Here is a 26,476-nt window from a genome sequence, read left to right on the forward strand (position 1 = left end):
GTCGCCTGTGCCCCTGACCTTAAAACAGCTAATCCCACAGCCCTTGTCTCAGGCGGGCCTCCAAGAAGCCAGAGAAGGGCCCCATACAACCCCCAGAGGGCAGAGAGATGAGGAGTCCACCCCATGGCCATGGGGCCAACACACTGGGGTCCAAACTGAAAGGGAGGGACAAACAGGTGCAGGACCGCCTGCGATGCACCTGACCCTCAGATAAAGGCTGAACTAGACCTTCAGGCACTGTTATCTCTAGCCAGGGTGGAGAGGAGGAGGTGAGCAGCAACTTGTTTTCTGTTGATTTGTGACATCTTTTTCCTTTCAGATTTGAGTTTGTTTTTTTTTTTAATTTTATGAGAAAATGCCTTATTGAAGAAGAAGGATCACTTCACACTCCTCAGTGCCTGCCTGTCCTCTTGACTCCAGCTTCAGGAAGAAATAAATAAATAACATCCGCTCCTTGATCTGTATGCACAGGAGAAACAGAACACCCTGTACTTTTTGAGCAGATAAAGGAGAGAAGAAAAAAGTGCTGGCTCAGCCAGGCAGGGAGGAGCAGGGGGGAGGGGGGAGGAGGGGCAGGGCAGCACACCCTTGCCTTCTGGCTCCTCCTTCCGTGGCAGAATGGTGGGACCCGTGTCCCAAGCAGGTCAAGCCTGGTAGCTTCAAAACTTCAGGCCAGCCATGGCATGACTGTCCCCCCATCATTCAAGATGCGCCCCTGCCAATCCTACCCTCTGCCCTGGCCCGCAGGCTACCACCCCCAGCTGCTGCCCAGAGCCAGCACTGCCTAACTGAGCCTGCCCAAGAAGCCAGACTGGAAAGAAAGCAGCAGCAGCAGGAGGAGAGACGAAAAAAGGGAAGACAGACCGTGTCCCTGGGCAGAGTCACCAAAGGCAGACAGATGAAGACTACGAAGCCAGGCAATGGGAATGAGTACCAGCAGCCACACGTGTCCCTGCCACTGCCTCATCCATCTTCTCTCAACATCCTCACCAGTTTCATTTTGTCACCCTCAAATTTACCCTCCAAGAAGTGTCTCCTAATCACCAAATACTAGAGACATGTTTTCGTCCTGGCCTCCAACATCTAGCCCTGCTGAACCCCTCTTGGAAATGCCCAAAACTGAGCTGGGGGTGCCATGCACCTCCCTGTGTTTTCCCAGCCAGGCCCAAGGCTCAAGCTGAAGACGTCCTTAGCAGAAGACCTGCCCTTATCCGTCAGGCCAAGAATGTCAACCCCATGGCAGGAATCACTGGTGCCTCTACCCTCAAATTGCACAGACGCCCACCTGACTTCTCCATCTGAACCTCGCCCCCAGAGAATTTGCTAGGCCTGCCCCAAATCATGCCCCTCAAAGACAAGTATGGCCAGGCCTCTTGCTCACCAGGAATAAAATCCAGCAATTCACTGAGCACCTACAAGGATGCACTTGGCAAGGGGAAGCTCTCAGCGCATCAGCGCTTTACCTTGTGGACCTGGCTGGTCTTTCTGGCTTCTGTTCTCATTCACACCCACCCCCAAACATAACTCATAACCCAGCTTTGCCAAAGTCTTGGGCATCTCCAAACATGCCCACCTGAAGCCCTGAGGGTTCACCCCTCACACACATGGCAGAAGCTGGCTCCAGGTTCCCTTACTAGATACGCCTTGCACAGGGTACTGGTTGGACAGCAGGGTGCCTGCATGGCTGTTACTGACCCACCAGCGAGGCCTACTCCACTGCTCCCTGAGGTAACAGGTTCCCTGGAAATGCAAGTTCTGTGCCCTGGTTCTGCTCTGCCGTCACCCCCACTCTGTCCTTCATCTCTTCCCAAAGCATGGACCTCTCACTCCAGGAGATCCCACTGCCTGCAATTTAGGAGTGAGGCTGTAGCCCCACAATCCCGGAGCAGGACCATGGTCCCAGCTAGACTGGTGACCCCTTGCCTCCCCAAGCCCTGGAATGAACCACAAGGAGGGTCAGTAGCCCAGCCCAAGACACCCCCTTCATTCCTCAGCACTGGTGTGCACTCCAGCTCACCCAGAAAGCAGCAGGTCACTCCCCACCAGGCCACTACAACAGCACCAGCACCACAGAAAGCATGCTTCCCAGGTGCCTCCCACAATTCCAAGGTCATCTCTCAAAAGATATAAAATAGTCTACCCTCCCTTGGCTCCCCTCTGAACACAGGCTTCTCCCAAACAGTCTGCCCCCCTGTCCTTTTCTCCAGGTCACCCCAGAATGAATGACCCACTTCCCAGAGAAGAAGAATATGGCCAAGGAAGTAGCCCACCTCACCTCACCCTTTTGGGTCCAGACACCACCAGCTGAAGCACTCCAAAATGGGTCCAACCCATCCAATCAGGCCTGCTCCCCGATCCCTGCCCAGGGCCCTGAGGGCCACCTGCATTCTCCCCACCCAACTTTGGGGACTCACAGGCCTCTCCTCCCAACAGACACTCCTAGAGCCCAAGGCAGCAGCCCTACCTCAGTTTCCCTGGAGGGACCCCTCTCTGCTTCAGTCTTCTAACAGGAGGGGATAGAGGGGAGGGAAGCTGGGGGCTGTTCCAGGGGAATCTCTTTAGACTGCCTGGCAGATCTGGGGAGGGATTTAGATTCTCGCGGGCCCCCCAAACAATGCAATTATTCTTCAATGTAAAAAATGCCCAGAAATCCCAGACCAGCTGCTTTGCACAGTGGCCCAGACAAAGGGGCTCTGTGTCTGCCCAAAAGGCCCCTCCCCACATCAACCCCAGGGAGGAGCTGGGCCTGAACTCCTCCCAGCCAAACCCTCCACAGCCCTCCTCACCCAAGCCAGCCAGCCAGGAAGTGCAAGAGACAGGATTGCTGAGCCAGGCCTGGCCAACCACAGGGGGTGGGCATGGGGGTGAGAGGATGTAAACACGGGCCCAGGGCAGGGGCAGCCTATGAGCCCAGGAACACAGAGGAGGGAGAACACTGACTTGGGAGCCCAAAGACTTGGGTTCGGGCTCCAGCTCAGTCCCCCACTTGCCAGGTGACTCAAGGCCAATGTCTTCCCTTCTCTGGGCCTTATCTGGCCAGCCCCTCTAAACACACCACAAAGACACAGCATCCGTACCCCACCTCCCGGACACACTGGTCCAAGCCCCACCTCATGCCAACCTGCCTCCTTTAGTCTTCAAGTTTTCCCATCTGTAAAATGGGGATGGGTGCAGCTACCTGGAGGGGTTGCTGGGAGGATTAAATGAGATAGCACAGATAAGAGGTGTGGCCACCTGCCAGGGTCACCTCAGAGAGGGAGGAAAGAAGGTCCCCAAAGAGACCAGAGCAGAGGCAGAAGCTGTCTCTCCTAAGCCCAGAGCTCCGTCTAGCTGGTAGAAAAACCCTAGGCTACGTCTGAGCTCAGATCCAGGCCTCAGCCTTGGCTTCCACCCTAATATCAGACTGGACTTTGACCTTGACCCTGACATCATACTGCCCTATGGCCTGTGTTTGACTGACCCCCAAATGTGACTTAGCCTGATGGTACTACCCAGTTCTGGGGAAGCAGGGATGAGAGACAATGGCCCATTAGCTAAGCCCAAGCTCAAAAAAGGGACCAGGTATGGGTGCCTCCTTCCACAAACCCTCCCACCACCTATGTTCTCTGGCCCTCACCAGCCAAGGTGGGCAAGGGGCTTCATTGTCCTTCCTGGCACTTAGACTTCTCTCCCAGCACAATATCTTTGTTACCCACAGCTCTTCCCTGCAACCAGATGTGTAAAGTCCCTAAAAGTACAACTTTAAAAAGCTTTGTAAGCCTTTTCAGAGGAGAAGTGGGTGAGCTTGCTGTGCATGAGTAGAGGCAGCCCTAACTCACTGTATGGGGGACAGAGCCAAAGGCATGGCCCACACAGGCACTGGTGGGCAGCAGGGGACGCACCCCTGGACAGGTGAGCACTCTAGCCTGACCTTTATTTCCCCTGATGCTCTGCAAGGCCAGGCAGACCAGGTGAATGCTCCAGGACTCCAGCTTATAGCTACGTGCAGTCACAGTCCCTGGAGACTACCAACCCAGGCCAGAAAACTAGCTGGGTGTGGACAAGGGGAAGAAAACATGGAAAGAAGCCAAAGAAAGGATAGGGTTTTTCTGATGGGCAAAGAGCTCAGCTGGCAACCTCAATGACAGTGCAACTGCAAAGAGAAACAGAGGTAGAAAGAAGCTAGGGCAGAGCTGAGGTATTCCTGCCCCCATACTAAGACCCAAACAGCTGTACCCCAAACTCGACCCTAGAGATCCCATCTTTAGCAAAAATCAGTGAATGGACCATACTCTGACAACAGATCAGATCAGGTGCCAGTCATGATTGCTTCTAAACAATCATCCCCTATGAACCTCGAAAAATCTGGGCCAGCCTTACCGGCTCAGCCTCTACCTCCAACACCAGCATCGCACCCCTCAGGCCCTGGTTCCCATCTGTGTGTGTGTCTGCATGTAGAAATCCTCTCTGCAAGCAGGGCCCATGTTCTTCCCCCCAGATCCCACATCTTCCAGATGCAGGCAAACTCCATGGTCCCTTGGTCCAGGGAGAGGTTGGGATCTGACCCAATGACCACATCACTTCTGGCTGTTCCTGGAGAAGAAGAAACTGCCCAGACAGCAGCCCTAACCAGTGTGGCCTTGGGAGAGTTCATAGAACTTGAGCCTCAGTTTCCCTAACCATAAAATGGAAGTAATCACCCTTACCCTGAGTGAGGCCAGCCCCGACCCCCACCCTACTAGCCAGCCTCTTGGGTCTCCCAGCAAAGTCCTAAAGACACTGACTTCACTGTGGCTCCCTTTGGCACAACCCTTAGGATAAAACTCCATGGCCTGGATTCCCCCTCAGAGCAGGACCTGACATCCCTACTCTGAATTCCCCTCTGGGAAGTCATCAACTGCAGATGTGTGAGAGATCACAGAGCTGATTGCTGTCCTGATCACTATGTTGGTGTGATACTGCCCTTAGTGTGACGCTCCCCTTGGTGACAGCAGACCAGACCGCGGGCAGGATAGGGCTGGCAGGAAATGGAGCTCTCCGTGACTACCCTGGGAGGAAGTTCTCCTAAAAAGGCTGAACCTGGAGAGAATACCAGCCTCACGACCAATGTACCAGCCCTGTTCTGACTAAATTGCTGTGGCCCTAGAAAGAGACATCCCTCTCTCACTCACCCACATATACACATCTTCACAAAGCCACGCTTCTTTGTGGTTCGCTTGATGACGCAGCTTGATAACCAAAGTCTCCTCCTTTGAAGCACCTTCAAGCACCACAGTTTTCATATAGGCCCTCCCTGGGGTCAGATCACTTGTTTTTTAATACAGTGGTTTGAATTTCTACCACTTTTTAGATGAGTGATCTTAGCCTCAGTTTCCTCATCAGCAGGATGAGGATAAACACTACCAGCCACGCAAGGCTGAATGTGACAGTGCAGCATGCTTAGCCAGAGCCAAGTACCTAACAGCAGTGGCTCTTATATTTCTTTTCCAATAACCCCAAGTCTGCACACTAGTGGGGCTCAGCAAGGGAGGGCTGGGTCAGGAGACCAGACATGGGTGGGGATGGGGAAGTTGAGCCAGTAGAGAGGTCACAGGCCCTCCTGCATCATGACTCCTGAGCATGACCTCAAGGCCCCGCACAGAACCACCCCACCCCACAATGATACTGTTGTGGCCTGACCACGAGGGAGGACAGAGGATTAAAGTGAAGAACTGCCCCACTCACGGGGGGTGCTTGGACCTCCCAGGAAAAATCTGTGAGGCTGCAAGTGCAGTGACAGGATAATCTGTGTGGTCACCAGCCTCCCAGATGGCCCTCAGTGATCCTTACTTCCTAGTACTTGTATCCTACCATAATCCCTCCCAAGCTGACCTGTGTGACCAATGGGGCATTGTAGGAATGAGGGGGTGTGACTTCTAAAACTAGGTCATAAAACACAGGTGGCTTCTACCTTGCTCTCTTGGATTGCTTACTCTAGAGGAAGCCAGTCACCACATTGTGAAGACCCTCAGGCAACCCTATGAGAGGCATATTGGCAAGGAACTGAGTCCTAGCAACAGCCAAAACATTTTGCCAAGCATGTGAGTGAACCACCCAGGATGTGGACCTCAGCCCCGGTCGAGCCTTCAGATGAGTGCAGCCCCAGCCAACATTTGACTGCAATCTCCTGAGAGACCTCAAGCTAGAAACACCAAGCTAAACTGATCCCAAATTCCTGGCCCACAGAAACTGTGAGTATAAGTGTTTATTGCTGTCTTAAGCTACTAAGTTTTAGGGTAATTTGTTGCATAAACATAGGTAACTAATACAATCAGCAGCTCTCTCCCCCAACAGGCCCTCACGGTAGAGATTCCCAGGTAAATTCCCCATTCTACTCAGGGTCCCAGATCCTTTTTTTCTTAAACTCAGGACTGGGGTGGAGTGGGCAGAGAGTTTGGCCTAGACCCTACAGCTTCCAAGGCCCAGGAGACAGAAACTGTTTCCCAGCCAGTGCATTAGGCTCACCTGGAGATTTTTACAAAAGACCCATACCCAGTCCCCACATTGCATCACTTGAATCAGACTCTTTGGAGTGGGACCCGAGCATATTTTTTAAGGGCCCTACATGATGCTAACATATAGCCAAGGCTGAGAATCACTGATCCAGAGCAGGCTCCAAATGCAAACTGCTGGCCAGTCCAGAATATCCAGGGTTTCCCCATGCAGGAGAGGAGAAGACAGAAAGAGCAGCAAGGCCAGGCAGTGCCCAAGGTCCGCTCCCTCCCCAGACTTAGGCTGAGGAGCAACCTCCATCTCTCTCCCCTGCTGCTGCCCAGCTCCCAAAGCTCTCTGCATCCCACACCTGTAATGTGCCTCAAGCCAGGCAGGTCCAACCTCTGCCCACAGGGATGCTCCCTAGAGAAGACCCAGGGTGCAGGATGGAATCTGACTCTGCGTGATTTTAGGGAAGACTGTTTCCTCATCTGTAAAATGGGACTTGCCATCAGACATGATCTGCTCTTTCATGGGTCCTAGGCTCCCACTCAGATGTCTTCAGAGACATTTGTATGTTTTGTCTCCCTCAAGACACAGCCCTGCCTGGCCCTGCATTAGCCCCTAGGGAGAACACAGCAATGGATTAAACAGACAGGACCACTACCAGTTAACTCACAGGGACATGGTGGCATAGGGTTGTGGTGGTGAATGCAGGAGAAGGTGGGAGGGACACCTAATGGGTGCAAGGAGAAGTGTCAGAGAAGATTTCCAAGAGACTTGAAAAGTGAGCTCCAGGCAAGGGGAACCACATGCACAAAGGCTCAGAGGCACTTAAAGGGTCCACTCTCAACACCGCCTTTCCCTCCCTCTGGAACTCACTCTCTGAACCCCTGGCCCCACAAGGCCACCGTCATGGGACCTTCCTGCACAGCTGCAACAGCCTTCACCCAAACTACTGTGTGGGCCTGAAGGGCACCCCTGGGCTTCTGTAGGCAAGGCAGCCCCAGGTGTAAGCTTGTCCCCTTGGGGGCACCAAGGAGAAGAGGCAGGGTGGATAGCCCTGGATCCCCAGAGGGCATAAGATCCTGCAGGCAGCATCCCAACCCTCCCAAGAAAGGGGGAGGGGGATGGTTGGATGGTCACACAGCCACTCTGCAAACAGGACAGGCACTGCCGACCCAGCACACCATGCAGGGTGAAGAGCAATGAGAAGTCCAGGTGGGCACAGGGCATCCTGGGGTGGGGAGATGTCTGAGCTACACCTTAAAGCCTGGGGACCACATTCCCAGCCTAGGGTGTGACAGGTGATGAAAAGGCTGGAGATGTCCCCAGACAAAGGGGGAGAGAAACTGAGGCCTCCCCCTTAGAGGGGAGGGGTGGGAATGAGAGCAGGAGGAAACAGCGGGCAGATTTTTCACCCATTCAAAAATGTTTAGTCCTCACAGCCACTAGGGTGGCTACTACCAAAAATAGATAAACAACAAGTGCAGTGAGAATATGGAGAAAGTGGAACCCTTGTGCACTGACAGCAGAACGTAAAATGGTGTAGCTGCAGTGGAAAACAGTATGGCGGTTCCTCAAACGATCAAACATAAGATTACCGTAGGATCCAGCAATTCCACTTCTGGGGGAAAGAACTGGAAGCAGGGTTTCAAAGAGACAGTTGCATAGCCATGTTCATAGAAGCATTCTTCACAATAGCCCAAAGAGGGAAGCCATTCAAGTCCAGTGACAGGTGAACAAACAGTGGTAGACACATACAATGGCATATTATTCAGCCCTAAAAAGGAAGGAAATTCTGATATGGTACAACATGGATGAATTTTGAGGACATCATGCCAAGTGAGATAAGCCAGAAACATACAGACAAATACTGCATAATTCCACTTATATGAGGTACCCAGAGTGGTCAAGTCTACAGAGACGGAAAGTAGAAGGGTGGCTGCCCAAGGCTGGGGGAGGGGGTAAATATGGGGAGTTACTGATTAAGGGTACTGAGTTTCAGTTTTATGGGATGAAAAGGAGCTCTGGAGATGGATGGCAGTGATGGCAGCACAGTGCGAATGTCCTTAACACCACCGAGCCATACACTTAATGATGTAATTATGTGGGGGTATATGTCATGTTATGTATATTTTACCACAATAAGAACAATAAAAACATTTAGTGAATGCTACTCTGTGGCAGGCACTCGAGATACAGAAACAGCCAGAAGCCTCCCCCTGGAGGATGGCACTGGTCGGAGTGACAGGGGCCACTGAGAAGGGGTGAAGGGAAAGGCAGATGCTCTCTGTGGGGTGGTCAGGGAAGCCTCTCTGATGAGGTGACACTGGAGCAGCGAGAGTGACAAGCAGGGGCGATCAGAGGGTAAAGGTGTTGTGCTGACCTCCTGGGGGCTTGCTGCCTGACAGGATGTAGGGGGAGGGTAAGGGCGGGGCCAGGATGACTTGGTGACCAGTCATGACACCACGAGGACAAACACTGATGAGGTCCGTGTCAACCAGTGCCCTCTGCCCTTCACAACAAGCTTCTGGGATGAGAAAGATGAGAAACCGAGATCCTAAAACATGGCGAGGGGCCTGAGGCAACAGGAGGGCCCAAGGGGTCCGATTCCAGAGCCCAGAGCTCCCCTCAGCGGGCTGTCTCAGGCCTGGGAAACTTCTCCAGGCCACCTCCCACTGCAAGACGAAGCACAACCCCAGACGCACAGCCCAGGGCCCTCTGCCAGCCCTGCTTCATCAGGCATCACCTGCAGGCACAGCCCTGACCAGCCTCAGACCAGTGCTAGTGACCCGGCACGAAGATCCCCCCACTCTGCAGAGCGGGCCCCTGAAGCCTGGGAGGCATGAGCTGGCAGATGAGGTGGCTGCCACACAGGCTTCCCCCTCTCCCTGCCAGGAGCCGCAGCCTCACAGATCTGGGGTGAAGGAGGACAGCCCAGTCAGCAGTTTCCACTGACTCTTTCAAAACCACTGACAAGAAGTGAGGCTTGTGAGCCGAGCTCAGCTTGGGCGCAGTTCCCCCTTGCGGGCCCCTCGTGACTCCACACAAAGCCGGTTTGTGCTTGGGCTCCCGCCCCCCGGAGGAGGGAGGTCTCACGCAGGCCTACCCTCTCTCCTGAGCCACAGGGTCCCCAGGCTGGCCAGCCCGGGACCTGTGCTCCCAGCGCACAGAAACACTGCAGCCCTGAAGGCAGAGCTGAGCTGTCCAGGGCTTGCTGGGTCCCGGCAGCATTGCTGGGCTCTGTGCCTGCTCCACTGGGAACTCTCTATCGGCAAAGACTTCTAGTGAAGTTTATCCCAGAGTTTGTCCCACAGTGAAGGTGACATGCATGATCACAAAATGAAAGAAGGAAAACAGCCTCAAAAAAACCAGCCACAGATAAGCCCCATAACAAACATCTATTTATTGAGCCCTTTGTGTGCCAGGCCCAGTGCTGGGCACTTCCTATTCACAGCATCATTTAATATGAACACCCTGCTTCCCACTCTACAGATAAGGAAACAGGCTCAGAAAGGTTACCAGCTGTGATGGAGGCCCCCCAGATAGAGTGGGATGCAGAGCGGGTCTTGCCAACACTGCACTCCTGCCTTTCTGCCCAAGCCGAGCCCCACTCTAAGGCCCCCACTCGGCCTCCCAGAGCAGCAGGCCTGAGGACTGCCCTTGGCTTGGCACTTTTCCTGTCTTACCCCTCCCTGCAGACTGACACTGCACACATTGTGCCAGTCACTCTGGACTGGCAGGAAGTGTCCCCAAGCCTGGCAGCTCATCCCAGGTGTGCTGCCAAAACCTGGGGCTGCCACCAGGAGGCCACCTGCCTCCTGACCAGGACACTGGTGGGGTGGGCTACAGGAAGGTCTTCCTACCCCATGAGGGCTGGCTTGAGGCTTGCCAGGCACTGTGCTACTTCAGGCCACAGCCCTTTGGCCTTGGTTTCATCCTCCATAAATAGGGTCTATATGGGACAGTGGCCTAATTGCTTTTGCCTGCATGAAAGAAAATTCTAAGAGCAACTAACTCATACTTCCCTCTAAACAGTCACCTACTCCCTCACTAGCCCAAGATTTTCCCTTCCTGGTAACTTCAGTGTGGTTCAACTGTGATCTGCTAATGAGTCTCAACACAGGATCATCCAATAAAGGGCTCTCCATGAAGTTCAATCTTAAAGCAGGACCCGCCCACCCACCCCCCCACCCCCACCCTGCCCTTCCTACCCCAGCAGGAGCTGGAACTAGGTCTGAAAAATCAATGGTGTTCATTTCAAAATGCATACGTGGGTCCTAAGCCTGTGATTTAATCCATAAAACACCTACGGAGTTAAGATGCTGAGCTTGGACAATAAACATATTCTTCAAGCCCTTGTGTTGAGTTCAAAGACAGACTTAATAACTCACCAGCTTTGAAATCAAGAAATGTCTGTTCTTATAATCCTATCATCATGATTATCACTATTTTTCACTGGGCACATCTGAGGTACAGAGCACAGTGCTAAGCATTTCATGTGGAATATGTCAATTAATCGTCACACCAATATTCCCATTCTACAGAGGAGGAAACTGAGGTTCAGAGAGGTTCCTCAACCTGCCGTCCAATGTAAGGTGCTCCAAAATTCATTTAGTAAGACACTAAAGCTCAGGCTTTACTCTTCTTTAAAACCAAAGAATGAGTCAAGTTCATTATCTTTTCTTGGGTTACCTTTTCAGATCAACTCAAAAGTTTTGCATTAATTGTGTATGATTTTTAAAATTAATTTTCCAAAATAAAAGAGAGGAAAAGGAATCTGTGTGTTTAACATGTAAAGGCCTCATTTAAAATTTTTTCCTTAAGAATCTTTGCCCATTGGTAGTACTGAGTGTCTCCTACTTGAGTCATCTTCAAATCTAGCTGACTCCAGGTCTAGTTTTTGCCAGTCCGCAAGGACAACACATCAGCCCTTCCTCCCTGGGGTCTGGAATCTGGGGGACAGGGTTGGGCTGGCTTAGGGACCAGGCCTGGTTGTGGACAGGAAGGCATGGCTGGAGGTTTGGGGACAGGCTCTGAAGGGGCTGGAAGGTGAAGAAAGGGCATCAGACCAGACATCCTTGAAACTGGGTTTGAGACCCAGTCATGCCATTTGCTGGTGCTACAAGTGCCTCCATCAATGAAACAGGTAATAGCTTATGCCATGGGGTGGGGTGGGGGGTGCCATGCACAGAGGACAGAAACTATGGGCATGCCAGAATGTGGCACAAAGTTGGCAGAGGATGGCTAGGTTCTTTGTTCTGTTTTCTAATAAATTACACTTCATTTCCAAATGCTTCTATTCCTGGTCTTAAGTCACACCTTCCTTGACATTCTCCCCTAGGAGGATGCTAGAGGATAAAGGAATCTGGGCTGACAGGTCAGGGATTCTGCACTCCCCTCCAGCCAGGCCCCCCTGCTCTGGCTGAGCCCAAAGACTTTTCTTCATCTTCTGTCCTCTTGCACCCCGATTTGGAGAGAGCAGGAAAAGCTCTGGGCTCCCACCTGTTTGAGGAAGAAAGAGGGGACAGAGGAGGACAAGAGTGTAGCTGGGCCCAGTAAGAAAGCTCACTGAGCATCCGTCCTCTGCCAGGGCCTCCCTGAGGGCCGTCGTGAATGCCTAACCTTGCCCCATTACAGCAACTTCTCCGGGATCAGTGTGAGATGCCACACCCCATATCCCCCACCTGAGCTGCTGAACAAAGAGTCCTCACACCTCAAAGGAGGTGGCGCAAGGCTCCAGAGCCTCACTGACAGTCCCCCAGGCCCACCAGCCACAGGGGAGGGGAATGGGGAAGGGAAAGGGGAAGGGAAAGGGGGCAGGGGCCCTGGAACTCCTCTCCCCCTCCTGCGCTTGCAACACCCCTTCAAGGAAGGTGACTGAGTGAGATTCCTAATCTTTTGGGGGAATGACTCAGAGCTCTGAGAATCTAAGGATAAGGGTCACATAACCCGACCCCTCCCCATGCTTTGCATCATGAAAGGGCACAGCTTTGAGGAACCATGAGGAAGCCCAATGCGTAGGGGGTGTTGCACTCCCAATCACCATCACGGCCTCACACACCTGCCATGCTTCTCACTAAGGCACTGCTCTGACCAAACCACTGCTCTGCTAAACCTTCCACAGCTCCCCATGGACTAATGAATGAAGGCAGGTCCCTGACAACCCTCCCTGCCCTCAGCCCCCCGTCTCCTACACCTACCCACCAAGTCTGACTTCTGTACCCAGAATAGGCCTGTAGGGCCCAGAGTAGCCTATAAGATCTCATTCTGCCCAAATCTCCCAACTTTGCTGTCCACTCCTCTAGGAAGCCTGTCCTGGCTACTCTCACCCCCACTCTTTCTTCCCCTCTATGGAAGATTGCCCCTCTGGCCTACTCAGGACTCCACCCTCCAAGCTTCATCATGCTCTTTGCTGGCCTTGTTTCTCACATCCCTGGAAGTGGGAGGCCTGCATGCTGCTCTCCACTGTGCCCCTGGCCTGGGTCCCTCCAGGAGACACTGCTTGCAGCCATGTCAACCACACTAAGGGCAGCCCCATGGATATCTAAGTGTCACAACGGCCCTACAATGGAGGTAACATTATCCTCGTGGTACAAATGAGGAAACTGAGGCACAGAGATTTAGCCTTTTATGGAGAGACTACATTCCTGCTCCCTGAAATGAAAGGCTGGGAGAACTTGCAGAGAGAGGAGATGGCCAGGAAGGGAATGGAGGGAGGCCCTCCCAGAATCCCAAAGATGGCCTTGCCTACCACTGGGTCCTGAGCAACAGAAAGGTCCTCCAAGGTCCTTCCCTCACGCACCCAGTGAAGCAAAGCTGTTGTCACAAGAACCCAGGGCTGCCACGAGTATCCACCTTCCCCAGAAGACCAACTTTCCATCTTTCCATCTTTCCTTCCTTCCCTCCTTGGCACTTCTGGACCCACCCATCACCCATGTTTATGGTTTCTCATGGGGCAGTACCCTTCCATATCAGACCTTACCACTGGGTGTTTTCCTGGTAAGTGGGACATTATTTGACAGTCTTCCAAAAAAAAAGAAAAAAAGATTTCTGTGGTCAAATCAGTTTAGGAAACACCAAAAGGTTTCTTCTCTGCAGTACTTATCAGAGCCTTTACTTCTCTTCAATGCATTCTGAAACTCCCACAGGGTGGTGGAGTAAATTTGCCAGTTTCCACCCTTATTTGTCCCCTGCAACTTTGAGGTTTGTCAGAATAATCTGAGAAATGCCACCCCCTCCCACCCCTTCAGGACAACCTGGCACAGCAGGAGGTACATAGACTGGAATCAAGGCAGGGTGTCCTAAAAGGAGATGTGTGAGACATTTGGGGAGCCCAGCTTTATAGCCCCACTTGGCACTGCCAGGGGCAGCAGAAATTTTGCCCTCAGTGTCTGCCCTGTCCACCTTCCTTTGGGTGAGGTGACTGCCTACCTTCCTGCCAGTGTCCACAGGGACCTAAGATACCAGCCCCTGCTCCCAAACCATGCAAAGCCCAGAGAGCAGGGGCCTTGGGAGAGCCCTGAAGAATGCTGGACAGTTCTTCAAAGCAAATTGCTCGTTCAACTCTATCATAAGCTTGTCAGTTTTAAAATTAACCCAAAGTTAAAATGTATTAAGCTACCATTCTGAGAAGATGCAGTACCCACCCAACATTACCTGTGGCCCTCCCATCTGCTCCCCAGGGAGGGGACTGAATCCCTAAATTTACAGGAAATTGAGGCCTCAGAAAGGAGCAGACACTTGCCTGTACAGGCCCAGCCAGGGGCACAGCAGAGAGCAGCATGCAGGCCTCCCACTTCCAGCACCAGGGAGGGGGCCTGAGTGGACTAAGACCCCGACAGCAACTCATGTAACCATCAGTGGCAGCAGGACTCACACAGGACAGGATAAGAGATGCTCCATGGGCTGGGGGTGATGGTTCGGCAGCGGGGGTGGCTTTGGGGGCTTTTAGAAGCTGGCATGTCTGAGGCTGGAGTCAGCTGTTTCCCCAATCTCACTGGCCCCACCCTGGCTGGAGGAAGAATGCTCACCCCAGATTGGCTACCCACAGGGCCAGGCTCAGCTGTGGACAAAGATAAGACGTCCTACATGCTGCCTGCCTGTAACCCAGCCCTGAGGCAGCCACTAAGACACCCTCTTGTGGTCTTGGGAGCTCCACATAGTCAGGAACCCTGGAAATCAGGCCTGTGTTCTGGGCCTGAGACCCAAGCCCCCAGAGGCCCCTCACCCAGCCCACCTCCCAGCAGAATGGTGCACTGCATCCTGTGCCCCTACACACTCCCCTCTGGCCTGCCCCCACATAGGCAGCCCACACCTCCCCCAACATAGTCCACAGAAGCCAGGACAGTTCTCTTTGCCTGGTCCAGGTCCCACCTGACCTGCGCCTGTCCCTGCACCTGTCTGGCCCCTGAATCCCTGGTTTCAACCCTTGCTATACAAAAATGGCCCCTGGACCAGCAGCATCACACCACCCAGGAGCTTGTAAAATGGCAGAATTGCAGGCCCCACCCTAGACCTACTGTATTAGAACCTGCATTTTAACAAGCTGCCCAGGTGATCCAGGTCTAAGTTAGAGCTTGAGAAGCACTTTTATAGACACTGCTCTAATCAAGCCATTGCACCTGCGGCCGGTAACCTCTGGTGGCTCCCCAGGGCCTAGTGAATCAAGTCCAGACTCAGCAACTTTGCAGCCAAGGCCTTCCCCAACCTGGCTTCAACCCACTTCTCCAGGCTGTGGCTTCCCCCTCTGCCTTGGGAATGCCAACCTCTCTTCTGCTGGCCAAAGCTGCCCAGGACTTCAGGACCCTCTAAAATCACCACCTCCTCCAGGAAGCTGGTCTGACCTGCACCTCATTTTTCACACCTGGATGGCTTACTCTTATTTCCTGGAGAGTGGAGGATCCTGTCCTGGGTTCCCACTGGCTCTGAGCACCAGTCTAGGGCATAGGAGATGCCAGGTGCTGACCACAGATAATAAGGCCCAGTGTGCAGTTGTTGGGAAGTCCATTCTCAGACTCTGCCAGCACCTTCACCTCAACTCAGCAGACAAGGACTCGGGCAGTGTGGACAAGCCTCCTGCGCTCTATCTGCCAGAGAGGAAGCACTCCTGAGAATGCCTGCCCTGTGCCTCAGTTTCCCAAAATGCAGAAGAGAATATCACCAACTCGGCTTCCCCTCTTCCTAGGGGGTTAATAGGGTCTGCCAAGCTGGATGAACAGAGCCCCTAAACACTGGGGCTCAGAATTTAGAGCAAGACACTGCATCCCTGTGTGGTCAGCAAACCCTTGTGTGGCCAGCCAGCCAGGCCCCTGGGAAGCCAAGTCACCTGCCCAAAAGTGTCCTCATGACCAAACAGGAAAGCCCTGCAGGACAGGGCTGCCACACCCTCCTCCCAGCTCCCTCCTGCCTGGCCCAGTTCCTCGGGGCTGGCATCCTCTGGAAGTCCTCATTCCTTTATTCTGGGTCTGTAAGAAGGCACTCCAGCATACACACTGAAGGAGCTTGCAGCTTTCACAGCCTCTGAGGAACAAAGAAAAAAGTCTATCCAATCCCATTTTACAGACAGACAAAAAGAGAGGAGGACAGGGCCAATAGTGAAGTGGATTAAGCTCTTTCAGTTTGCATTTGTCTGTCCCCACCCACGTTCAACCCACCCCTACTCAGACCCCTATCCAGGTTGCTAAAGACCAAGTCCTGACACTCCACCTCACAATATCCTAGATGGAATCCAAATCAGGCCAGTTTATCTGCAGAGCCCCTACGTGACCTCCCTGGGCCTTCCAGAGGCAGACAAAGAGGGCAGTGGGGCAATGCTAAACCCAGAGGGGAGATAGTCTAATGGTGGCATCTCAAGCTGGGAGCTGTTTTCATACCAGAGGACACTGCCCTCCCCAGCCCCCCAAAATCACAGTGTAATGATGCCCAACTACGTGGCCTGGGGCCAGAGGCCCTCCTGGAAGGAAAGGTGGGGCATGAAGCAGAGAAACTCAGTTGTCCACTCTGAGTGAGGACCCCTTCTACCTTAGAGGGTATTATTTGTTTCCTACCTGCCAAGTCCCAAGGCCAGGCAACTCTGGGAGTCAGGGAAAGCCATTTGTTTGTTAAGAAGCCTTCAGTTGATGCCTCTGAGAGAAGTGGCAGAATGGAGTGGTGTAGGGCACAGATTCTGGAGCCAGGCTGCCTGGGTTCAAACCCTTGCTGTTACTAATGAGTTGTAAGACTGCCTCAATCTTCCCATCTATGAAATGGGAGTAAGACCTACCTACAGAGATGTTTTAAGAGGATTAAATAAGTTAATATCTGCAAAGTCCTTAGAACATTGCCTGGCACCCGGTGAGTACACCAGGGAAGTGGCCCAGCCTCTTGACCTCTACCTGATTTCTCCCACCCAAAATACCCTCCTTGCTCCCATGAACCCCAGCTCAGGGCCTTTCCTAGACATGCCAGCCTGACCCAAGATCTGAGCTCCCAAACCCTCATTCCAGCACTCCACTCACCTCACAGTGTTACCTTGCTCCATCACAGGTCCATCTGTCCAGGACCTCTCTTGCCTCCCTCCCAGATTTGAGGTCCCCTGATTCTCAGCCCTACAGTCTGTGAGCACCAGCCACACAACTCAGTTCTCAGCTGGCTCCTCTGAGCAAAGGGGAGAACTGTAGGTGGAAAGACAAGAGTCTGTAGAGAAACCCCCAGCCCCAGCTTCTTCCTCCCCTTCAACTCCCTGACCGCAAGGCTGAGCACCTAGCAGTCACCCAAGGGAGTAGCCTGAAATAAATCCCTGACTACCCAGACCACCCCCATATCCTGAGTTAGATAATATACACACTTGCACACACACACCCCCCTCTGTTGACCCTCCTGGATTTCTACCAGAGAGCAAAGGAAATCATTTCTCCTCAACCCACAGAAACCTACACCAACTGCACATCTTGCAGACCCACCCAGTCTCCTCCTCAGTGTACAGGCCTGCCTTTGAGCCACTTGTATCTTCTGTACTTCTCTTTTTCACACCCCACTGTCCCCCTCAGATTCTTGCAGCTATTTACACAACTGTTTTTTGTGGAAAGAAAATACAAATCCATGGGATCACTTCAGGTTTCAAGGGGGCTCCTGCACTGACCTCAACAGTGTCTGTCTAGCCCAGCCCTGACCTTCCCACCTGGCTCACAATTTCCTGAGCATCAGCTACATGCCAGGCACTGGGCTATAGGTGATCCAGATACAACAGGGGGCCTTTCTGTCAAGGTTCCAGCCCCTGAAAAGTCAGACAAAATAACCAAACAACTACAACAAACCGTTATGGGTGCTGATAAACATAATGAAGAAAGTAAACTAGATGCTCTAGTGAATTACTGGCGCAGGGGCCCTACCAAGACTGGGAAGGCATATGAAGAAGGCACATTTACGTTGAGGCCTGAAAAGTAAGGAGCAGAGACATCTCAGTAGAAAACCCTGAAGAACATTACAAGCAGAGGAAACAGCACAAGTAAAAACACTAGGGCAGAAAAATGCTTAGGGTGTTCAAGGCACAGAAGTGATTCAGGTGTGGCTGCCTGGAAAGATACAAAGCAGACAGTAGTCAGGAGAATGCTGAGGGAGTCAGCAGGGGTCAGATCATGGAGGGTCTGATAAGCCAGGGGAAAGCTTCGAAATTTTATTCCAAGTGCAACAGGGAGCCATTGAGGATTTTAGAAGAATGAGATTATCTGATCAATATCTTTCTAAATCTTTCCTGATGCTCTGTTAAAATGGATTAGAGGAGGGCAAATGTGGAAAGCAGGTACAGCTACTATAGCATTTCAGCAATACATGAAAGGCAGCTCAGCCCGGGGCAGTAGCCTGGGGCAGCAGCAGTGGGGTCAGAACCTGAAGAACAGGCCCTAGACAGATTTTGCAGAAAGAACCAATAAGACTCACTGTTAGACTAGATGTGGGGCGGAAGGCAAAGGGAGAAGTTGATGCCACCTGGTTACTTATCTTTAAAGGCGGGTGGGTTATGGGCTGTTTACTGAAACGGAAAAGCCTGCAGAGGGTCACATTCAGGGCGTGCAGTCAGGGTTCTGTTCATTCATATAAAGTCTTCATACCTGTGAGATACCCAGAACACTGCAAATCAGCTGGGTGGTTGGATAGAGGCTGGGGCTACTTAAAATCATGAGAATAAACATGATGTATATTCAAGATGTACAGGTTTATAAACTAATGCTTGATTTTGAAAATCAGAAGAAAGAATGAGAGCTTGGCGGGGAAGTAAATAGAGGAGAGTCCGGGGAGCGGACGGGGCTGAGGACAGAGCCCTGGGATCCACCAACATTTGAATGAAGGAGTTGTTTCCAAAGATGACTGAGAAGGGCTAACCAGAGGGGGAAGAAGAAAACCAGGGGAAGCCAAGAGAGAGAGGATCCTGGCTCTAGGAGGGAAGATTAACAGGACTGAGGCCGGTCAAGGAAGATCTGCTTGTGGGGACGTGGAAATCACTGGAGACCCTGACTGGGGAAGTTCGAGAGAAGTAGTGGGACTGGAGCCAGATCAAGTGGGCTGAAGAACCCGAGGGATGTGCTCCAGAGAAGCAGGTGCAGACGGCTCTATGGAGAAGTTTTGCTTTGAAGAGATGTGGGGAAGTGGGTCTGTAGCTGGGCAAGAGTGAGGGATGAAGGCAAAGAAGAGGTTATATAGGGGGAAGAACGTGCCAAAGCATGTTCTTAGACTCCTGTGATGATCCAGGGGGAAAGAAGCCACTTCTAACGCTGGAGAAAGGGTAACAGAACAGAGGACAGTGCCGACCACCGTGGAAGCAGGAACTTGGGTGCTTCCTCCGCCTTAACAAGAGGTAAGGGGGCAAGGGCAGCAGAATGCAGGGGTGTGGGTAGACTTCACTGCACACACTTTCAGATGCACACCCACCCATCCCTCCATTCGTGCCACTCCAACGACCCTCAGGGCACCTGCCCTTTTCCTGCTTGCTCCAAACACTGACAAGTTGCCATCCGCAACTCCCCACCCCCTACCCGGCACCGGACTGGCAGGGGATGTGTCACCACCAGCAGGTTCTGCAAACAACCTGTGGGTACCTCTCACCATTCATGCTAGCCACTGCACTTATCTCATCAGGCTGTGCCCCTTCCTGCCAGCTGCTAAGGGGTCCATGGCCCGGTCACCTGCTCCAGCAGAGCCCCAGCCCCCACCCCACAGCGGTGACCTCCCTCAGCCCCTCCCCCCAAAGTGAGCACTCCACACACCCTAACCCTTTCCGAGCCTGACTCTCGCAAAGGCCGGCGCGGCCGCTGAACCCATAGCTGGCCCTTCGTAAAGAACTGCTCCCCACCTTGTCCCCGGCCCCCGGAGATCACCTGGCCGCCCGAAGGGAAGACTGCCCAGCCTCTCTCAGTGTCCCGGCCATCGCCCCTCAGCCTTTTCTTCTCTTCCCCAGCGCCCACCTTCTGGGCCGCCCGAGTAGTCGCTGGGCGCCCGCGCCGGCTTTGTCTGCGCCCACCGGGCTCCCCCACGCCGCACGCAGCCCGCGGGGTCCTCCACCGCCGCGCGCTCGCCCGGGACCCCCGCCACCCCGCCAGACCGCCGCTTCCCGACGCGAGCGAGAGGGGCGCGGCGCCCACCACTCTCCGCGAGCCTCGGGGAACGCTGCGCACCCCAGCCTCCGAGCCGCGCGCCGCGCCGGCCGCCGGAGCCCCACGCCTGCCGAGCCCGCGGAGCCGCTGCGGGCCCCTCGCCTTCCCGCGGCGGCCGCAGCCCCGCCTGCGCCCGAGCCACGGCCGGGGGCCCGGGGGCTGGGGACCGGAGAGCGGGCGCGCGGTACCTTTCCCTGCTTAGCCGGGGAAGTGAGTCTGCGGCGAGCGGCGCTCCAGCCTCGGTCCCTCCGCCTCCCCTCCTCCTCCAAGCGCCTGGCTTCCTCCTCCAGCCGCCGCCGGGACCTAGGGGCCCGAGCCAGCCGCCGCGGCCTGTGTGGAGCCCCGCTCCGCCTCGCGTCCCCGGCCCACCCCGCCCGGCCCGCTCGGGCCCGGCCCCCGCTCCGCCTCGAGGCGGGGACGCGCCGAGCTCCTCCCCAAGCCCGCCCCGCCGGGGACAGGGAAGCTGAAGCCCCGGGGTTAAGTACCGCGGTGGCCCTGCCTCCGGACCCTGGGCCCAGGGCTCCCCACTGGCACCCCACAGGGCCTCCTTAAGCTGGGCTCCAGAAGTCCCCACATCCCCGCAGCCATCCGGCCCTTCCCGCCCTAGGGTGGACTCAACGTAGGGCAGAGGCGGCCCGAGAGGCAACTATCAGCCAGAACGCACGGGCCTCAGTTTACCCGCCGAGTTTGGAACCATTCTTTCGAAAGAAAGGGAGCCCCTCTCTCCTCCTGAAACCCTCCAAGGGATCTCAATTGGGATCAGGGGGCTCATCCCCAGGGGTCACCTCCAATCTCATTTTCTCCCCAACAGTGATGCAGCCACCCCATCTGCGCCTGAGACCTCTTAGTGTCAACCTCAAATCCTCAAAAGAAGGGGCATTGTGGGAGCTTGGGGGAGGGGAGTGACTCAAATGGGCACAGCCTGTCCCTTCGCAGCCCATGGTACCCACTACCTCATCCTTGATTTAATAAAAACCAAAGCACATATAAGTGTGAGGGTCCCTTTTTTCTTTTTTCAATAATTATTTCAAAATTATTTGTTTATTCGTTTTCCATTTGAGATTCTGCAAGCACTGCTCTGGTCCCCTGTACAGTTTCTCATTTGTTCTAGTGTGGGGGCAGGGGCAGGGAGCAGAGGGATGCTTGGTCTCTGACAATTTCATTCTATTTAACACTATGAGCATCTCCAGGGCCTCTGGGGCTTATACAGACCCAGTCCAAGGGGGAGAGGCCTTCAGAGAAAGCCAGGCCCCTGCCCTGAACTGTTTTTCAGGCTGAGAAGGGCACCTTACTTCACCTCTATCCCTCAGGGGACCCACCAGGCCCCAGGACACAGCATAGGTCTGCATGGGTTCAGAGGCCAGGAGGGTAGATGAGCCTCTGCAGAAAAGGGATTTGATGCTCCCCTGCAGGAGTGACATGCTTTGAGGTAGGCTACAGAGCAGGGACATGATGAATTTCATATATGGCTTCTCAGTAGAAAAGGCCTTATCATTGCCCAAGCTATTCCCACCACCTAAAAGCCTTTCTATCCCCTCCTAACAAACCACTATGTCCCCTTGGAGTTAAGTGACAAGTTAAATGTCACACCCTCCTCTATGAATCCTCTCTTACCACCAAGGAAACAGAATATTTACAAGTGGGCTCTCAGTATTAGAACTCCTAGGTTTGAATTCTGCCTCGCTGTAGCCTTTCTGTGCTTTCCTTACCTTATCTGTAAAATAGGGTTAATAAATAATACCTACTCTAAAGAGTTGTTGTATTGAATAAGAATATTAATATGGACTTGATGGGTTATAAATGATGAGAAACTATCAAATTGGTTTGGTGTAAGCAAATTGAAAACTTGTATGTTCATATAACAGAAGACTCCAATTACCATTGACCAACCCAGGTACCAAGAGGCTCAGAAACTATCATCAAGACTTCACCTTCCTCTCCTCACCTCTCATCTCTGTTGCTTGCAGTAGCAAGATGGTGGCCAGCAGCTATAAGCTCCACCCTCACAGCCCAAGTCCTCTTTCAGCAAAAAGCCAGGTTACACCAAGTTGGCTCTGACCGGGTCACATATCATTGTTTGGGCCTGAATTGCATGCCCAACCCTGGACTCGGTGAGGAAGGGTGACATCAGGGCACTGTTTACAATTAGAAGGTGAATGGGCCCAGAGCTGGGTACCAAGCACACAGAAAGCTCACAAAATACATTGACCATTGTTGAGGACCTTCATCATGTTTTGGGTGTGCCCCATACCTTTTGAACATCCTCCTATATTTGAAGAACTTTCCATGTCATGAATGCTGCACCCCCTACTCCAAAGCCAGAAACACTCTTTCCCAGTCTCCTTTGCAGCTAGAGGGCTGGCATCATCCAGGTCCTCCTACCAGATGCACCACTGAAGATTTTTAGGTGGAAATGAAAAGTGTGAGGAGACAGGGATCACCCAGAATCCATTCAAGAGGATGCTCAACCCTCACAACAACAAGGGTGGTCCTGGAGGCATCTGGCTTTAGAGACCACAGCAGCAGACACACTGGACCACTTGCCAAAGGACATTGCAGCTGTCTGTTGCTACATAACAAACCACACTCAAACTTAGTGCTTAAAACAACAAGGATTTCTTATTTCTTACAACTCTTTTCATTGACTGGGCTCAGCTAGAGAGTTCTGCTGCATGTGATATTGGCTACGGACAGCAGCTGGAAGCTTAGCTGGGGCTGCTTCTCCCTCCATGTGCTCTAGAATAGCTGAGGCTTCCTTACAACAACACAGCCTGGCTTCCCTCTGGGGGTGAAAATGGAAGCTTCCAGGCATCTTAAGACCCAGGGCCAGAACTGCCAATTCATTACTTCTGCCACATTCATTCTGTTGGCTACAGAAAAGCAGAAAGTGAAGCCCAGATTCAGGGGAGGATAAATTGACTCCATGTCTTGATAGGAAGAATGGATTGTTGTGTTTGCTAGGGCTGCTGCAACAAAGTCCCATTGGATGGCTTAGTCAACAGAAATGTATTGTCTCACAGTTCTAGAGGCTGAAGTCCAAGATCAAGGCGTCAGCAGGGTTAATTCCATTGATGAAGGAGAATCTGATCCATCACTCTCTCCTGGCTTCTGACAGTTTGCTGGCAATCTTGCGCTTGGAGATGCATCACACCAGTCTCTGCCTTCATCCCTTCATCTTCTTCAAATGAGTTCTCCCTCTGTGTATATACCTATCTCTGTGTTGAAACTTCCCAGTCCTATAAGGATACCAGTGGATCAGGGCTCACCTTAATCACTTCATTTTAACTTCATTCCTCTGTAAAACCCCTACGTCCGAATATGTTTCATTCTGAGGTACTAGGGGTTAGGATTCTAACATATCTCCAACATACCTAGCATGTCCTTGGGGAGACACAATTCAACCAATAACAAGTGTGCATACAGATACGGAAGGAATCCTTGGTAGCCATCTTTACAGATAATGTACCATAAAGCAGAACCCCAGGAATACCTCTCTCTTATCTTTGAGAACAGATTCTTGGGGTAGGCAGGTTCAACTAGGACCTGGAACTTTCAATGCTCCTTACAAATCATACCACCACCACCAGGAGCCTTGGTTATAAACTTTCCAATCCCCTCAAGGGGGCCCTTTGAGACTGATTGGTGCAAAGTGGATTTTATCTAAGAAGTTTCCTCATTGTTTCCTCCCAGAACACCAAGGGGAAGGTCAGGTTCAGGCACCTGACCAAATGTGAGGCTTTGAGAAAGTTTGGTGGACTCCCTTTTGTCATCCTTAGAGCAAGGGTAATGATAAAATCCTGTCTCTCAAGGTGTGGTGAGGATTAAAAAGAATAAAGGATGTGAAAAATGATGTCCAAGCCATCAGGCCCCTTCCAGGTGCCAGCAATTATTAGCATCTGTCTCCACCACATCTATACAGCTGAATTAGACTCCATTTTGTGTTGAAACATTGATCATAGTTAGACTTCACACATGTAGAACACTTTACAAAGCACTTCCATACTCACCACCACAGGGAGTTGGGTTGCCCTGTGCGATGAGAGGAAAGTAACAAAGAAAGGCTTTAAGAAGTATATTAGTTACAGTAACAAAGAGACACAAAAATATAGTGGTTCAAACATAATAGAAATTCATATCTTACCCACATAATAAAGAGGTATTTCCATTTTGCAATGGCTTTCCTTCACACTAGTGATTCAAAGATCCAAGCTCATTCCAAACGTGTGCCTCCATCAACCATTAGGGTCTTGTAGTCAGTCACCTGCACAAAACCAGGAGCAGGAGAAAACCTTAGCTTGAGAAATGACTCACATTTTTTTCCTACTCCCATGCCACTGGCCAAAACCAGTCATCTGGTCACATCTAACTACAAGGAAGTCTGGGAAATGTGCTCTAGCTACGAGCACAGGAAAGTAGGAAAGGATTTTTGGTGAATAGGCAGCAGTATCTGCCATGAGTGAGTTTATACTGTTCTAGAAGGGATGTATCCCCAAGGAAGTGTCATTCCTGGTTGGAGGATACAGTGGGTTGACTTACTGGTCACAATTTTTCACTTCCCAGAGTAATATTTTGCATCCACATTCTTGCCATGGACTCATAGAGGTTGAGTATATTTTCCCACCCACTGATGGGCTTGACCCATGTGGCTTTCTCTGGCCAAATGGAGTAGTAGTGGTAGTGTCTCAGTTTTGAGAGTTTCTGCTCAGCTTTAAGAGTTCCTGCATGTTTCACTTCCTTCTTATGCTTTCATCACCTCCATTAGACATGCTCCCCTGGATAACTACTGCCTGTCATCCTGGTGCCACAGAATGAATACGCAAGGAGCAGACGAGAGCTCAACCCAGAACCTTGAACAAAACTCACCCAGACCATTATCTTGAAACATCCAGTCCAAGTCTAGACCAGCCAACACCCCTCCAATTTACAGATGCATGAGATCAGCAGAGCCATCCCAGCCAACCCATATACACAGGAGAAATAGAAACTAATTGTATGACACTGAGGTTTCATGGTTGTTACACAGCACTGTTGCAGCAACTGATAGAGACAACCCTCACTCACCCAGCCTTTATGGGTGATGTCATAAATTATGTCAATTCCATCTAATCCAATTGCAGAAAGAGAAAACAAGAGTACCTGAGTCAAAGCCAGACCTGAATGGCCATGCAGTAAATGAATATTACATCTGAGGTCAGGTCTACCCTCTGTACTTCCTCTTGTCCTCTCCACGTATCCTCACTGGTGTCCTTAGGTTTCTCCACCAGGACAGGAGTCCCTGATATTGAAATCTTGGTAATCCTTGGTTTACTGTATGGTTGTCCCAATAGAACAGTGAGGTGCCGATGAAAGGACACTAAAAGATACAGGCAGAGGATACAACTTCCAGTACTGTGGGTGAGACTCCAACTTAGCATGCCCGAGAGTGGGAGATGTTGCAGCAGGCTCTGATGACCAGACTAGCACCTGCAGCCTTCAGGCTTCCACTGAAGGAAGCCAGCTGCTGCTGGGACCACCCCATCAAGCTGAGGCTCCTGACAGGTACACTAGAGCCAGACTTGTCAGACTGCAAATGAAGCATCTGGAGACCCTGTTGAAAAGGCAGGTTCTGACTCAGCAGGCCTGGTGAGGGGCCTGAGATTCTGCAGCTCTAATAAGCTCCCAGATGAGGCCGATGCTGTTGGTCCTCAGGCCAGACTTTGAGTAGCAAAGCTCCAAAGCAATGCTATCAACCTCAGCTGCACATTGGAATAACCTGGAAGCTTTATAAAGCACTGATGTCTCAGTTCCACCCCCACAGGGTCTGATGCAGGGAGTCTGCAGTACACGTGGGCATTCTGCCTATTCTAGTGTACAGCCACTGCTCTAAAAGCACCCTTGGTTGGTACCCTCTTGGCTCCTCCACACTTTTCTGGAGGTTCTGACTCTCTTCCTGCCTTTATCTTGCCAAGTAAGGGAATTAAAAATTTTTTAACTAATTCCCATTTGGTAAAAAAAAAAAGGCAATCAATCATATCAAAAAAGCAAAATAGAAAGGCAAAAGTGGAGTCCTTTAAACTGAACAAATGTGACCTTTGGAAAATCTCACTGCCTATTTCCCCATTTACTTGTGACCGGTGCAAAACACCAGGACTACATGTGTGGCCCAGATCCTCCTTCCATCCACCTGGACAGTCTGCCATTCAGGATGAGCAGGACCTTAATTAATTCACAATCAGGTGTAAACAGGGGGGGAGATGTTTGCTTTTTAACCAGGATAATTTAGTGTCTGTTTTATGGCAAAACAAGGATAGACAAATGGTCGGTTACCTCAGTTGGTTAGAGCGTGGTGCTAATAATAAAACAAGAATAGAAAGATGGAGATGAGCTTAAACTTGAAGTTTTTTAAAGTGAAATCC

At 52.1% G+C, this 26,476-nt stretch overlaps 1 protein-coding gene across 8 annotated transcripts in view; it reads right to left on the reverse strand.

Moving 5' to 3' along the window:
* SMOX (spermine oxidase) overlaps positions 1–24,336 on the reverse strand; it is a 40,550-nt gene extending 16,214 nt beyond the window's left edge. For 3 of the 8 annotated variants that reach the window (XM_057502766.1, XM_036885098.2, XM_057502761.1), the window contains exon 1: positions 20,270–20,437. The gene's annotated coding sequence lies outside the window, so the exon portion shown is untranslated. Of the gene's footprint in view, positions 1–8,054; positions 8,076–20,269; positions 20,440–24,222 lie in introns of those variants that run through there. The other 5 variants (XM_057502762.1, XM_057502767.1, XM_036885100.2 and 2 more) reach the window with 5 other exon arrangements.
* Between the last annotated feature and the right edge of the window lie 2,140 nt (positions 24,337–26,476).

This window comes from Manis pentadactyla, chromosome 5 (assembly GCF_030020395.1).
Source record: "Manis pentadactyla isolate mManPen7 chromosome 5, mManPen7.hap1, whole genome shotgun sequence".
NCBI lineage: Eukaryota > Metazoa > Chordata > Mammalia > Pholidota > Manidae > Manis > Manis pentadactyla.